The sequence below is a fragment of the Thermobia domestica genome, chromosome 6 (genome assembly GCF_964235325.1).
Source record: "Thermobia domestica chromosome 6, izTheDome1.hap1.1, whole genome shotgun sequence".
Lineage (NCBI taxonomy): Eukaryota > Metazoa > Arthropoda > Insecta > Zygentoma > Lepismatidae > Thermobia > Thermobia domestica.
In genome coordinates this window covers 267077618-267094310 of record NC_137459.1, presented here as the reverse complement: position 1 = coordinate 267094310, position 16693 = coordinate 267077618, and the positions used below count along the sequence as shown (strand labels likewise).

Below are 16693 nucleotides of genomic sequence, written 5' to 3'. Positions count from 1 at the left end.
ACAACTTTCTGTAACATTTTAAAGATGGTGATACAGCAATTCTTTTTACGAACTTCTCTGTAAAGTATGTAGGTTCACGTCTTGCAGAAATTGCATTAATCTGGTATGAATAGTTTTCTTTAAATAGTGCAAAAACTTAATTTGTAATAATAATGACCACAAGTGTGAGCGAAATGTAAAATTTTTCTTATTTACTTTCTTACTCTGTTATAGCTCGCCCATTGAAACAGAAAATTATATGGTGAAATAAAATTTATGTTATTTTTCTTTTTATCACTATTTTTCTTCTTTTCATTTTCCCTCACAATGTCCGCACATCTTCCTCGTCTCACCTTATATAAGCCTGTTTTCGCGGACAAAATTTCAACCTTCCGGTAAAAGATAAACTGAATTTTCTTTCTTAGAATTGAATATATATAAAAATTCCTCGTACGTTGTACCATGTACCGTGTTTGGTCACGTTTTCAATACAACATTTGTTGCCTCTACGGTTTCTTTACAATTGAGAATAAACCTTATTTGGCATTTTCATATACCGTTGCCGACTGTGTACACTGCAGCTGACGGTGAGCGAGGCTTCTTCTCCCCGTCAAATTTTAGACCTTCTGGTACAACTTGAAGTGGCTTCTCTTTTTGCAACATTGAAGATTTAAAAGCAAAAACATTCTATACGTACTTTCATTTAGGTACACCTTATATAAAAATAATTCATTATTCTAGCAACAAGTTAAAAAAGAAAGAAAAAAATGAAATAACCGTGATCAAAAATGTGAGCAATATGTTAAGTTGTTGTAACATGCTTTCTTACTCTGCGATTTTATAGTCATTGAAGCAAAAATTTATATTGGCAAGTAAATTTTGCATTATGGTTTCTTAAAACATTTCCCCCCTCATATTTTAAGTTACATCTGCTGCTGTAAGTACTGCTACTTGCTTGCACCTTCCACGAAAGTACTTCAGTACACGTTTAACTTGGTGCCAAATCTTTAATTTGCACTGCTGCTCACAGAATACCTACGTTTGAAAAGATATATCACATCTCAATTTTATCTGTGAATTAACAACGATATGTTATTCGGTTCATCGACATTCACATTGCAACATATCTGTCATCAGTCACTTAGCTCATCCCTTAAGTACACGCATAAAAGAGGTCCTAATTTTCATGCTCGTTCACACGAATAGTCGGTTTATTTCATATTACGGGATTCTATGGAAAGCTCCTTTGTAAAAAAAAAAATCCTCCAGGTTTTGATTCCGCTGGCAGCGTTCAATTTCTACTTTAGGCTGGATTTTGAGCTCTCTTGGCGATAGGCGGTTAAAGTTTTTCATGGGAGATACGTGTTCAACTTTGGGCATATTGACGGCAACCATGAACCATTATGTTGGCAAGTATGAGACTTTAGTCCGCAATTATGAACGAAAAGTCGGCAACTATGAGCGTTTTGACGGCAACTGTGAGCCCTGGGTCGGCAATTATGAACGAATAGTCGGCAACTATGAGCATCGTGAAAGCGGATGTGAGCACTTTGAAAGCACGTGCGAATATTCTGAAGCCAACTGCGAGTATTTTGAAGATAAACATGAAAAATTATGTTTTCAACTATGAGTCCTATGTCCGCCATTATGAGCGAAAAGTCGGCAGCTATGAGCGTTTTGACGGCAATTGTGAGCCCTAGGTCGGCAATTATGAACGAATAGTCGGCAACTATGAGCACTTTATTGGTAAATGTGAGCATTGTGACGGCTTTTGTGAGGAACCTGATGGCAACTGTGAGCCTTTTGACAGCAACCATGAACCATTTTGTCTTTCACTATCAGCCATATGTTTGATACTATGAATGAAAGGTCAGGAACTATGAGCGTTTTGACGGCAAGTATGAGCCCTTCGTCCGCAATTATGAACGTATAGTCGGCAACTATGAGCATTTTAAATTTGTGAGGAATCAGACAGAAACTGTGAGCGTTTTGACAGCAACCATAAACCATTGTTTCTTACACTATCGTCCGTGTATTTTATATTACGAATGAAAAGTCGGCAACCATGAGCGTGGTGACAGCGAATGTTAGCAGTTTTGCGTTCGTGTGACAATTGGCGTTTCAATGGTGAGTATTTTTTAAATAAACATAAACCAGTATGCAACTATGAACCCTAGGTTCGCAATTATGAGCAAAAAGTCGGCAACTATGAGTGTTTTGACGGCATGTGTGAGCTTTCTGACGGCTTGTGTGAGGACTCTGACGTCAACTGTGAGTCTTTTGACAGCAAGTAAAAACAACTTTCTTTTCCCATGTGAGCCCTATGTCTGCAATTATGAATGAAAAGTCTTCAACTATGAGCAATTTTTCGGTAATGTTGAGCATTCTGATGGCCTGTGTGAGGAATCTGATGGCAACTGTGAGCCTTTTGACATCAACCATTAACCATTTTCTATTTCACTATCAGCCGTATGTTTCTTATTATAAATGAAAGGTCGGCAACTATGAGCGTTTTGACGGCAACTCTGAGCCCTATATCCGCTATTATGAACGAAAAGTCGGCAACTATGAGCGTCTTGACGGCAGCATTGAGCCGTGGGTTGGCAATTATGAACGATTAGTCGGCAAGTATGAGCACTTTATCGGTAATGGTGAGCATTCTGATGGCTTGTGTGAGGAATCTGACGGCAACTGTGAGCCTTTTGACAGTAACCATGAACCAGTTAACTTACACTATGAGCCGTGTATTTTATATTATGTATGAAAAGTCGGCAACTATAAGCATTGTGACAGCGAGTGTTAGCAATTTCAGGGTTAGTGTGAAAATTGGCAAGTCAACGGTGAGTATTTAGAAGATAAACATAAACTAGTATGTCAACACTAGTTTAGTGTCGGGAAACCCAGTCCACCATCTCTTTTTTTCACATCAATTCTTTCTTACTGTTTTCATCTACCATTTCTTCCACAATATTTATTTTCACTTAATTTGCTTTCCCCCATAATTCTCTATAAAAGTTTATAATACTTTCTTCATCGGGATAAATATCCACCTGCAAATCATCCAAATCCCAATCTTCAACAAATAATGTTGCTATTTTTTCTGGATTCTTTTCATATAATTTTTGAAAGTTGGCATATCTTCTCTTTCACCATCCTTACCGTTCTTTCGTTTCATAACCTCCTCTTTAACCTTTTCTTTGTCTTTACTACAACCTAACATCCCTATTACTTCATCATAGACTTCACTAATATTGGAACAACCCTCTATCAACATCTCATTTAATGTACAATCCATCCTTTTTTCCACCTCTTTCATTCCATCTAAGTACAGACTCTCCATATATTCCACCATTCCTCTTCTAACTTCTGCACCCTCCAATTGATCAACCAATCTTTTATCTACTACATATTGTACTATTATCTCAAGTACATTTTCCTTTTCCTGCCTATGAATAATTTCTCTATCCCTTGCCAATACTATTTCAGTATTAATTCCCATATCAACCGTTACCTCCTTTTTCCCCAACTTCTTCAATTTACCTCATTTTCCTTAATAACTTGCTCCATTCCTACTATACTTCCCCTCAATTCCACTAATTCATTTTCATACTTTAAAATTGTTTTTTCCAACTCCCCAACTTTCTCATGATAGTTCTGCTTAACCTTGAACTCAGACTCCATTACTTGCTCCTTTAATTTATAATTGAGCGCCCTTAACTTTTGTTCTCTTAGTTTTAAACATTGCAGTTCTTGTTGGACCTTCCCTAATTCTTGATTTAGATTTTCATTTATTTCCTCTAACTCTTTGTTCCAATCCTTTTCCGCTATAATTTTATCTGAATTATTACCAATCATTTCCTTAAGCCTTAAATTTTCTTCCTTATAGTCTTTAACTTTACCCTCTACCTCTTCTAACAAAGAACTAATTATTCCTTACTCGCATTTCTTGTCTGTTCTTCCCTTTTCTCAACAACATTTCTATATTTTTTCATTATTTCCCCTATTAACCTTTTAAACAAGTCTATCACATCACCCTGTTGTAACTCGACACCTAACCCGCTAATTCTTCTAAAATCATATTCTTTAATAGTTCTACTTCCACATTTTTAACCTCATTATGATCTACTCCATTATCTTTATCCCTTCCATCATCTCTCTCATTAGCCACTTCATCTCCTTAATCTATACCTATTTCTATAGGTGTTAGCTCGGCCAAGGCCTTCTCTACTGTAACTTACGTTTTTTTTAACATCTGACATTTTCTATTTCTAATTTCCGCTAACGTTTTGTTAAGGAAAAACCTATAAAATATTTCATTAATGTCTACTTCATCCTTATTCTTTTCCAAAATACTTTAAAATTTTTGTATGACTCTGTCCATTTTTGTTGCTCTTCTTTCTCACTTTTTTCCTACTCTTTTTGAATTTCCACTATTGTATATAAATTACAACATAAAGAGTATTTAAGATCTCGTATTATCTTTTGAAAGCTATTAAATTCAGAATTGTATTTACCATTAATAGCCCAGTAAATTACCAAACCTAAAAATGCTAATGTTTTTAAAAAATCGTACCTATAAATTTAAAACATTCAAAATACATAAAATTTCACTATGTCTTCTCTACATTAACTAAATTTAAGTTTACAAATATTTTAAAGGCACAATAAAAATTAATGCCTAAAAGTGTTAGTGCTTTCCAAAAGTATCTTACGTATAAATTCCAAACACTCAAAATAAATAAAATCTCACTTTGTTCTTTCAACGTTAATTAAATTCAAATAAACAATTATTTTAAGGCACAATAAAAATGAATACCTAAAAATGCTATTAGCTAGTTGAGATTTTTTTTTACACAAACTATAAAAGTTAGAAAAGTAAAGAATCTCACACTATGAAACCAAATCTTTTAAAAGGATATTTCCATGTAATCCTAAAAGGCACAGACCTGGCCACCTGCAATCTAACCAGGTAAATAAAATAGGGTATCCGTAGCTGTGCGGAGAAAAATAAACGAGTCATTTAGGTATTCCATTCCCTTTTTTGAATTGATTCGCGATCTTCGTATATACGGTTGGATTACTTACCTCATCGAGGTTAAGGAAACAACCGTCGAATTGTTTTGTGCCTCCACGGAGGCTGACACACTAAATTGATCTTATTTTTAGACGACCTTGCTATTCTTTAGGCTTAACGATTTATTTTGAGACTCTCCTCTTCGGAGGCAGAGATACTCGAACAAACCAGTTGACGACTTCGGCATCTCTACCGGCTAACGATTACTTTCTGTGCTTCCTCTTCGGAGGAAAAGCCATATTATTCAAGTCCAAACTTAGAGCATCGCTCTAAGAACATATCTTTTACTAGATACTCCACTACCCTCCTTTGTGGTAAGCTGGCGCCGTCTCCCACTTTCGCTATAAAGATGACTTCTCGGAAGACCCCAGTCAAGACTGAGAAAAAGGCACAATCATCCAAGAATCCTAGTATCAGGGGCAAAATAATAAGATCAACGTATAAACCGGAAGATTTTCTTCTGCCTTTAGGCAAAAAGAAACAATCAACCGCCCCAGCGAAGCTGAAAGCGAAAACGACAACTACACTTAAACAGTCAAGTAAATCGCAACCATCAACGTCGCATAACACTGAAGATATGGATTTCAGAGTAGTGGGAACACTGAAGCGACGAATATCTTCTTTGGAGAACCTCAACAAGGCAGATAAAATAATTAATAGCACCCAAGAATATCCACCTCTTCCCACCAGTAATAGGTTCGATACTTTGTCACCTGAGCAAGCAGATAATACTAGTACCAGCAACAACAATGCACCGACTAACAAGCTCTCCAGTTTCAGGCCGCCTCCGATTTTCATATACGGAGTAACAAACACATATACATTTATAAAGACCTTGTCGCGAGCATTGAAGGAGCCTCCCTTAGCTCAGCCCAATAAGGAGCGCATCCGACTTCAAGCGGCTACCAAAGATGACTATAACGCTATCAAAGCTTATTGTGAGCAAGCGAAAACTGAATATGCCACAGGAGTAGCAAAAAATGAAAGGCCAATAAAGGTAGTTGTCCGTAAACTGCCTATTGACACCGAATTAGATGACCTGAAGGAAGAACTTACACGATTAGGCTTCAAACCAATAAGTGTCCACCAAATGTCTCGCAAAAGCAAGGCTGATAAGAAAATACTGCTGCCACTGTTCTTGGTAGCTTTGGAGAGAACTGCAGCTGTTAAAGAGATAAATGCAATTAATAACTTACTGCACTACAAGGTCCAGATCGAAACCTATAAGCCTCCTTCAGTGCTGCAATGTTACAGGTGCCAACACTTGGGGCATTCTCAAGATACCTGCCAAGCTCACCCGAGGTTTCTCAAATGTGGACAACTGCATTTCACACAGTCTTGCAGTAAACCAGACACATCAACACCCGCCACTTGTGCAAATTGTCAGGGGGATCACCCGGCAAATTACCGTGGTTGCCCGGTATTTAAGTCTTACTCTGAAGCACTAAAATTACCGGCACAGCAGCCGAAGAAACACCCAGAAGCACCCAAGAAAAATTTACAGGAACCAACGACAGAGAAAACCTCCATTCCCACTTCTGTTAATAACCAGCCAATGGCTGCAGATAATGATCCTGAAGCTCCCATTTCTTCCAACATCGAGCCAACTTCTGCACTCAATCAAGGAAACTCTAAAGGAGGTCTGGACTTAAAGTCCGTTCTTTCCTTCCTCAAGGAATTACCTTTCCGTAAAATAATAACTCATATTAAACGTGGATTACACGATTCCGATAAGCAGTCGACTCAGCTTCTAAGACTGCAGTTGTAATAGAAACTATAGCGGAAATGGTTGACGATGGCTGCTTCTAAATCCAAGGTTCTCCATCACTCCCTTATTCTTGCTACGTGGAATGCAGAAGGTCTCGAAGGGCAGAAACACCTACTTATTAGATTTCTCATCCAACATAAAGTTGATATTATGTTTGTACAAGAAACGCATTATACTGCTCGAATCACTAGCTGGCGCTTACCTAACTACATTGTGTACAGACAGGATAGAGTGGGTAGACAGAAAGGAGGATTGTTACTTATCATCAAAAAGTCATTCCCAGTGAGGTTGATTACAATACCACCCCTACTTACTTTGGAGGCCCTTGCTGTTGAGCTAATAACTCCAGGCGTTCCACTAATATTGGTCACTGGGTACAGGTCCCCAGCCACACAACTAGAGCCTACAGACTTTGATATCATAGCTAGCTTAGGAACAAAAGTCATCTTGGCTGGAGATCTTAATGCTAAGCATGGCGAATTGCACTCAATTAAACCTAACAACGCAGGGGACGCCTTACACCAATATATCCTAACGTCTAATTTCATTATCAGTGCTCCACGAGACCCGACTTACCATCCAAAATTCGGTGGTCAACCCGATGTTCTTGATGTCGCTATTTGCAAAGATGTATCCTTTACTGTACATCCCTATGTCATCTCGGATTTAGACTCTGATCATGATCCTGTCATTTTCCACGTTTCACACCGCAGCCTCGCACATACCACCCCTCTCATCAAAACAACAGAAACTGATTGGGATGTATTTAAACAGGAATTAAACAATATGATCGATCTACGAGATAGACCAGCCACTATTGAGGACATCGAACAAGCAGTTTCTCACGTCACCTTAGCACTTCGTACTGCAGAGGCAGCGAGCACCACCATCAAAATCTCTTTAACCCAAACCGGTCAATGCGACAGTTTTCATCTACAACTGTATATCCATCTAAAACGCTGGGCTAGGCGTCGATGGCAGCACACATTACATCCAGCATATAAGACGCTATGGAACAAACTGCGTTCAAAGCTCAAGATGCTAACTATGCGACAAAACCAACAATACTGGGAAGACATTTTTCGAAATGTCACAGTAAATGATCGCAAAATCTGGACGTACTCCAAGTCCTTCCAACGCACTACAAACGCTTCAAAAGCTAGAGTCATTCAAGGATCTCAAGGACTGACTCAAGACCCTCAGTCGCAGGCGGATATTTTCGCCGACTCTTTGGAAGAACAGCTCCAGCCCAATAGAGCAATTCTTGATCCTTATTTCAAACAGCACATCCGAACCACATTATATACCATAAGCAAACAAAGCCCTAAAGATGAAATAATCTTAGTAACACCTCGGGAAATAGGAAGACATATCAAACGTCTGCCGGCAAGGATAGCATCTGGGCCTGATGGGATTAGAACTGAGATACTAAAACACCCCACAAGGAAATTGCTGGTCTTCTTAACCTATTTATTTAATGCTATCCTTGAACTTTGCTACTTCCCAAAGACCTGGAAGAAAGCACGTATCATCACCATCCCCAAACCTGGAAAAAACCCGTTGCTCCCGGAAAACTATAGGCCGATCAGTCTTCTGTCACACTTAAGTAAATTATTTGAACGTGTGTTACTCTGAAGGCTGAGACAGCATGTACTCAATAATGATCTCATACCATCTCATCAGTTTGGGTTTCGTGCACAACATAGCACTACTACGCAACTCGTACGCGTAGTAGATCATTTAACTGTAGCTTTCAATAGAAAACAACACATTATTGGCGTATATCTGGATGTCTCAAAAGCATTTGATAAAGTCTGGTTAGCAGGGCTATTATATAAACTGTATACCCAAGGTCTTCCGGATCGTCTTCTGCATTTACTTCGTTCTTACCTCATTGGCAGAAAATTTCATGTGTCTGTTGATGGTGCCAAATCCTCCTCTAGGATTATCAAAGCAGGTGTTCCACAGGGCGCTGTACTTTAACGGCTTTTGTATACTCTGTATACAGCAGATCTACCGACACTACCACATAGCTTTCTCGCAACGTACGCCGATGATACTGCCTTTCTCGCGACCAGTAGCTCCCTTGCACAATGCTACATCTATATGCAACGTCAACTAATAAGATTTCAAGAATGGGCAAGACGTTGGAGGATTAAAGTAAATGCAGACAAAAGTTGTGCTGTCGTCCACAGTAGAAGACGCGTCCGCGCCCCTCGACATCTTATCTATGAGAACGCCCACATTCCTCACGCCACCCACGCCAAATACTTGGGAGTGACTTTAGACCGTGGGCTAACGTTCGCCACACACATCAGTGATATAAAGCAAAGAGCTTTACGTAAAATCTCAGCGTTATATCTGATCTTTCGCTGCAGTTCACTTTCTCATGAGGTCCGTGTTCACATACTTAAGATGATAATCCTGTCCACTCTTTCATATGCATGCCCTGCTTGGCAACATGCTTCATACAGTCATCTTCAAACACTTGAAAGTGTGCAAACTAGAGCTGGTCGCATAATCACTCGTCACGACAGATATACATCAAACAGACAGATTCTGCAAGATTTGGAGCTCCCTACTGTCAGAGAACTACTACGACATCTCTACAGTAAATTCTGGCGTACTTTACCCAGACACATTAATCCAGCAATAGCTAACATCGGCACTGAATTCGCTCTACGAAATGTCCATCGCACGCCACGCATTTAATAACTTCCTAGCGTTCGTACTGATGTCATCATCAGCTACTCTGCGACAGTTGCCGATGTAGCCCATCACACCAAACAAAACAATAGTACTATCCACCCAACCACCTCCACCTGTTGTATATATCTCTTATGCCATCTAACTCTTGGAGTCAGGGGCTTCGGCCCAATACTCTACTCACAATTCCAAAATTACCGTGACCGTGACCGTGAAAAGGCACAATAATTAATCCAGCTTAAAAGCAGCACGCATTCATTAATATATATTACCTATAAATTTAGACCAACGTCATAACAGATTAGACAGAAAACTTCCTGCTGCTTATATGTGTGTTTCAATTATTGCAGTAAACTTAAATCAGCAACACACCTCACACCGTCCCGTTAAATCCATCGTCAATTAGTAATTCAATTAACCGTACACCCTATTATATATCTGCACCATAATTTCGTCTCTTCACAACACACCCTTAAATGCACCTTCGAGACATATACCGTCGAATCCGACTATCTTCGTTCCGTTGATTAATATCCAGACTGATAAAAATACGGCAAAAATTCCATTTGCACCTAAATTTCCTCATTAATCCACCGTCAAGATTTATATACCGTCGATTAATATCTTCGCTCAGTTGATTAATATCCAAACTAGTAAAACCAGTAAGAATACCATTTACACCTAAATTTTCTCATTAATACTCAATCTGTCGTATCGCTCCGTACCGTGTGTTTTAAATATAGTAACGACAAACTGGCAAACTTTTTTACATCTGGCAACATAGTCCCAGCATGCTTCACTCCCATGATTCTTCAAAATGAGGAAGAAGGAGCCACCCGCCATATTCGCAGTATGATGCTTTTACTTTTCCTTTCTAAATCCAATTATATCTTAGGCATCGGGGTTCAAAACGCCATATATTTATTACAGATTTAAAACAGCTTTACCACGAAACCTTTAAATATGCTAACAAAAGCCACTCAGTTATTTCACGAAAAATAAAATAATTTTCATTCATTACTATGTCTAACATGGCAAAACGTGCTCAAGAGTTAATCATTATTTTTTTTTAGAAATCCAATGCAATCCGGTATGCAAGTGAAGAAATAATCCACCCATATAATTGTTTTTTTATTACTGAACACTAAGTATTCACTATTAGATAATAATTATTAATGTATTTATTGAAATTTAGAATGCTTGGTTAGCTAGAGGTTTAGTGAATTTGTTGGAATAAACAGGCCCCTTTTATTTTTTTTATCTTCCACAAGAATCCAACTGTATCTCAAATATAATTAGGAATATACAAACTGCTCTATAAAAATATAGAATAAGAAGGTCGTTATAATAATTAATTAACTGAGCAGTAACTTCACTATTACACAAAACTCATGGACAGCCAAGCGAGCATGGCTCCTTTTAAATCATATTTTTATGGAATAGTTTTGTTATCTTGAAGGATGCTTGAGAGACGACTGGATTCCTGTGGAAAATAATATAAAATAGTAATGTTACCACTATAATTAATTAGCTGGGTACGGACTTCACTCTTGCAGAAACCAAGTATTAGCCATGTCGTCATTCCTAATCACCAACCTGCAAAACCTCACCAAGGTTAAAGGAATTGACGGAAGGACACCACCAGGAGTAGCGCCTGCGGCTTAATTTGACTCAACACGGGAAACCTCAACTTGCCCGGACACTGGAAGGATTGACAGATCGAGAGCTCTTTCTTCATTCAGTGGGTGGTGGTGCATGACCGTTCTTAGTTGGTGGAGCGATTTGGCTGGTTAATTCCGATAACGAACGAGAGACTAACCTGCTAAATAGGCGTTGGAGTCTTTCCTTCCAACGTTCATGTCTTCTTAGAGGGACAGGCTGCCTCTAGCAGCACGAGATTGGGCAATAACAGGTCTGTGATGCCCTTAGATGTTCTGGGCCGCACGCGCGCCACACTGAAGGAATCAACGTGTCTTTCCTGACCAAAGGTCCGGGTATCCCGCTGAACCTCCTTCGTGCTAGGGATTGGACTTGCAATTATGTCCCATAAACGAGGAATTCCCACTAAACGCAAGTCATAAGCTTGCGCTTATTATGTCCCTGCCCTTTGTACACACCGCCCGTCGCTCCTCCCGATTGAATGATTTAGTGAGGCCTTCGGACTGATACCCGGCACCTCCGTCTTGCGGTGGTACCGACGTGTCGGAAAGATGGCCAAACTTGATCAGTTAGAGGAAGTAAAAGTCGTAACAAGGTTTCCGTATGTGAACCTACGGAAGGATCATTATCAATTCATCATCACTGCGGTGGTTGATGTCAAAAGTTTCTTATTGGTGTGTCGTATCAGTTAGATTGACACCATTGAACGGGAGCCATAGATCTTGACAGGCGAAGGAGAGGAAGGTGAGCCGTGTCTTCCCTACAGTTGGGAAGCGAGCAGCAAGAATGGGAGCCACTGTCATCGGCGAGGGTAGCGTAGGCTACCTGTTGACACAGTCCGTGTATCATCTAAGGATTGGAGTAGACTTATTTCGGTGGAGCAGAAGTCTTGAAAATACGCTAGGAGAGTAAGACTTATTCCATTGAAGCAGGAGTCGTAAATGCTCGGTCAGAGACATGATAAACCAGTTCCGTTATCCAAGGGCTCAAGTATGCTTATTCCTTTTGAAAAGAAGTTTTGAAAAGGCTCTAAAAGAGTAAGACTTATTCCATCGGAGCAGGAGCGTTTAAAATGCTTGTGTCGGATGTCGGGTTCTGGGGTAGAACGGAAGCTTGTCCTCCAAGGACTCGAGTAGGCTGTGACTGCTTTGTGGGAGAAGTCTTGAAAAGGCTCTGAGGAGCAAGGCTTACACGTTAGTAGCACAAGAAGCCTTTAATATGCTCGGGTCGGGCGACTAGAGCTAGAATTTGCTGCTTTGTAGGCCAGTATCATTTTCTGTTCAAGATGGCCTTCAATCAAAAACCGGTAGCCATGATTTTTGGCTAGAAACTCATGGGCAACCTAAGATAATTCCTTGTGATGCAGGGAAAGGCTTTCGAATGAACACGCCCAGCTTTGTGGTTAGCGACCGCAGCTGACGGGGCCAAACTGGAGGCAGTGCGGCCCCCGATGCGGTAAGTTAAACGAACTTTAATATCTTGCCCGGCATACGTGAAATGCTGTTGTAGAATTTTTTACAACCCTGAACGGTGGATCACTTGGCTCGTGGGTCGATGAAGAACGCAGCTAGCTGCTCGAAAGAGTGTGAACTGCAGGACACACGAACATCAACGTTTCGAACGCACATTGCGACCCAGGATCTCTTCTGGGTCACACCTGTCTGAGGGTCGGTATCTTTATCCTGGCGGTGGAAGTTTTTCGGATGACCGCACAGCCTCTCGCTACTTCGGTAGTAATTCTGTGGCCATGTGCAAGGGCCCTGGCAAGGGGTCTCGCTCTAGGCTTCACTTTCTTGTTGGTAACCTCTTGTGACCATGGGTCCGGGGAATGGAACCTGTGTGTTCTTGGGCTTCCGCGACAGCGGTTGTCTTAAATGAGCAGCAAAGGCTGGTGGTTTACATCCGCCTGTTGAGGCAGTTTTTGTCTCGACGAAAGTTCCTGAGTAAATTGGGGAACTTGGTCGTTGGATTTCATCCTTGCCAAATACCTTTCGATGGGAACAAGACTGTCTTTTGTCCATGCAATTCTCTAGCCTGGGCCAGCGCAAGGTAATGGGGCCTCTGAGTCTTGGTATTCCAATTTGCCTCTATACGTGGATGAGCTTCAGTACAAGGTGACCCCTGACTTACCTTGGCGGTTTACATCTTGTAAATTGAAAAGTCCTGTTGTGCGCGAGCCTTCAGGCGCGCTGTGCTTGTGGCGCTCGACCTCAGATTAAGTGAGCTTACCCACTTAATTTAAGCATATAATAAGCGGAGGAAAAGAAACTAACTAGGATTCCCTTAGTAACGGCGAGCGAACAGGGAAGAGCCCAGCACCGAATCTCGCAGTTTTTGGCTGTTGAGAAATGTGGTGTTAGGGAGGGTCTATTCTCCCGAGTTCTTGAGGCGTGTTTCAGTCTCTCTTGAATGGAACCACTGCCCATAGAGGGTGCCAGGCTCGTGCGTCCGTTTCAGTTCCCGGGAAGACCTCTCCTCAGAGTCGGGTTGCTTGAAAGTGCAGCCCTAAGTGGGTGGTAAACTTCATCTAAGGCTAAATGTGATTACAAGACCGATAGCGAACAAGTACCGTGAGGGAAAGTTGAAAGGAACTTTGAAGAGAGAGTTCAAGAGTAAGTGAAACCGTTCGGGGGTAAACGGATGGTACCTCGAAACCCCGGATTAGAGATTCAAAGAGAACTGTGTAGAGTGCACTTTTAGGTTGATTATTTACTCCTTCGGGGGTTGGGACTCCTGGGGGATTCAGCTGACTGTACATAGGCCCTCGCATTTCTGTCTTTCGAGGCGTCACAACTCGTTGAATGCCAGTCTACGGCCCAGGGAGGATCTTGTCTGGGTCCCCGTTGTCCTTTTAAACCCTTGGTGTCCCGGCTGGCGTTCGGCGTTATGACAATACGGAGTTGCCCGCGTTTAACGCCTTCATGTCTGTACAAGTGTTGGATTTGTTAGCCGTCGGGCTTAGCCACAGACTTTAGTAATCTGATGCTGTTGGTGCAGACTCTATGAACCGAGCGTATCTCCTGTTTGTGGCGAGTACTGTTTAATGGACCATCCGACCCGTCTAGAAACACGGACCAAGGAGTCTAACATGTGCGCGAGTCATTGGGAATTACTAAACTCAAAGGCGTAATGAAAGTAATTGTCTCTGTATAGAGACTGAGGGAAGATATAGGCTTTTCCTTTGGAAGGGTTGAAACGGCTTTTCTGTTGCCTAACACGGGCCCTCCCGCATTCCCGGGGCGTCTCGTTCTCATTGCGAGATGAGGCGTACCTAGAGCGTACATGTTGGGACCCGAAAGATGATGAATTATGCCCGGCCAGAACGGAGTCAAGGGAAACCCTGGTGGAGGTCCGTAGCGATTCTGACGTGCAAATCGATCGTCGGAGCTAGGTATAGGGGCGAAAGACTAATCGAACCATCTAGTAGCTGGTTTCCTCCGAAGTTTCCCCTCAGGATAGCTGGTGCTCATTTGAACTAATGTCGAACGAGTCTCATCCGGGAAAGCGAATGATTAAAGGCCTTGGGGCCGAAACGACCTCAACCTATTCTCAAACTTTAAATTGGTGAGACACTCTGCTTGCTTGAAAGTGAAGCAGAGGTTTAGGATCGGAGTACCTAGTGGGCCACTTTTGGTAAGCAGAACTAGCGCTGTGGGATGAACCAAACGCTGAGTTAAGGCGCCTAAGTCGGATCTTATTTTGAAACAATGAAAGGTGTTGGTTGCTTAAGACAGCAGGACGGTTGCCATGGAAGTCGGAATCCGCGAACGAATGTGTAACAACTCACCTGCCGAAGCAACTAGCCCTGAAAATGGATTGCGCTCAAGCTTCGTGCCTATACTCGGCCGTTACTGCAGTGGAGGCTGAATATCGCACCGAATGAAGCAGTAACGAGTAGGAGGGTCGCGGCGGTGTGAGCAGAAGGGTCTGGGCGTGAGCCTGCCTGGAGCCGCCGTTGGTGTAGATCTTGGTCGTAGTAGGAAATACTCCAGCGAGGCCCTGGAGGACTGATGTGGAGAAGGGTTTCATGTTAACAGCCGTTGCACACGAGTCAGTCGATCCTAAGTCCTAGGATAACTCCAAGGGGATTGCGGGCATGAACTGTTGTGCGAAGGGGTTAATTGGGACCCTCGTCCAGAAATACGGCACTAGTACGGCTCAAGCGCTATCTGGCTTAGCCTTCACGGATTTCCGAATGCAATATCCATCGTTTGGGCGAAAGGGAATCTGGTTCCTATTCGAGAACCAGGCAGCGGAACCGTATTCTACGGACTCTCACAGGTTCGCCAGGGTAACCTAACTGGACTCGGAGACGCCGTCGGGAGCTCTGGGAAGAGTTTTCTTTCCTGTTTCAGAGTTCACGTTCCCTGGAAACATTTCGCATGGAGATAGGGAATAGAACGCGAAGAGCACCGCAGTGTCCAGAGGGTGCCGATGGACCTTGAAAATCCGAGAGAGGGACACGTGGAGGTGTCGCGCCCGATCGGACCCATATCCGCAGCAGGTTTCCAAGGTGAAGAGCCTCTAGTCGATAGATTAATGTAGGTAAGGGAAGTAAGCAAATCCGATCCGTAACTTCGGGATAAGGATTGGCTCTGAGGACCGGGGCTAGTCGGGCTTGGTCGGGAAGTGGGTTGTTCGCTGACGTGCCGGGCTGGGCGAGGTGACTTCAAGGGTTACACCTTGTGACGAAGTGAAAGGAAATTATAAAATTACTAAAGAATAACCAGCTAATTGAAGATCTGTGGATTATTTACAAAATCCTTAGACCTGTACTGGAAAATAAAATCACCCTAGATATATCGGATTTGAACAGGCTTAATGATGGAATTGTTAGCAGTCTAGTGAAATGTAATGAAGACAAAACAAAAAGCAAGAAGAACGTAAATAAAACTAAAAGAAAATTTAACTCTGGAAACAAAAAAGTGAGGCAATATGCAAATACACAACAGTTATATAGGACTAACTCTGAAGCCTTACCCAATAAAATCATGGATAATAACTTAGGGGAACTGACTATGGGACCAGTAAATAAACCACTTGATGAATATATAGAACGGCTATATAACGGTTTATGGGGTAGAACAGGTAAATGTGAAATAAACCTTCAGAGAGGTCAAATGGATCAATTATCAAAAGAACGTCTAAGTAACTCAATTACAAGAAAGGAAATTTTAATGAAGATCATAAATTAAAAGGAAAATCTGCTCCTGGGGTAGATAACATTAGAAAAAAGGATATAGAAAGCCCGGAAGTTGTTGATATTCTCGAGGCTCTATTTAATGTTGTCCTTCAAATGGAATAATTCCACAAATTTGGAACGTAAATAGGACAACGTTAATTCAAAAAAAAAATGGACCTATCTCAAGCTAAAAACTGGAGGCCGATTACAAGTAGCCCACTCTTCCACAGGATTTTTAGTGCCATACTGGATGAGAGACTACGGAATGAAATTTGCTATAATAATAGGCGGAAAGGATTTACCAAAAATGAAGGCACTCCCAATA

The 16693-nt window shown here is 41.5% G+C and overlaps 1 non-coding gene and 2 pseudogenes across 1 annotated transcript; all 3 read left to right on the top strand.

Moving 5' to 3' along the window:
- Nucleotides 1–10692: 10692 nt before the first annotated feature.
- LOC145688630 (small subunit ribosomal RNA) lies at nucleotides 10693–11814 on the top strand (annotated as a pseudogene).
- An 891-nt stretch (nucleotides 11815–12705) lies between these two features.
- Nucleotides 12706–12857, top strand: LOC145688746 (5.8S ribosomal RNA). The gene has a single exon (XR_014131977.1). It is a non-coding gene; the product is annotated as a 5.8S ribosomal RNA (ribosomal RNA).
- Nucleotides 12858–13414: 557 nt separating this feature from the next.
- Nucleotides 13415–15716, top strand: LOC145688682 (large subunit ribosomal RNA; annotated as a pseudogene).
- The last annotated feature ends 977 nt before the right edge of the window (nucleotides 15717–16693 follow it).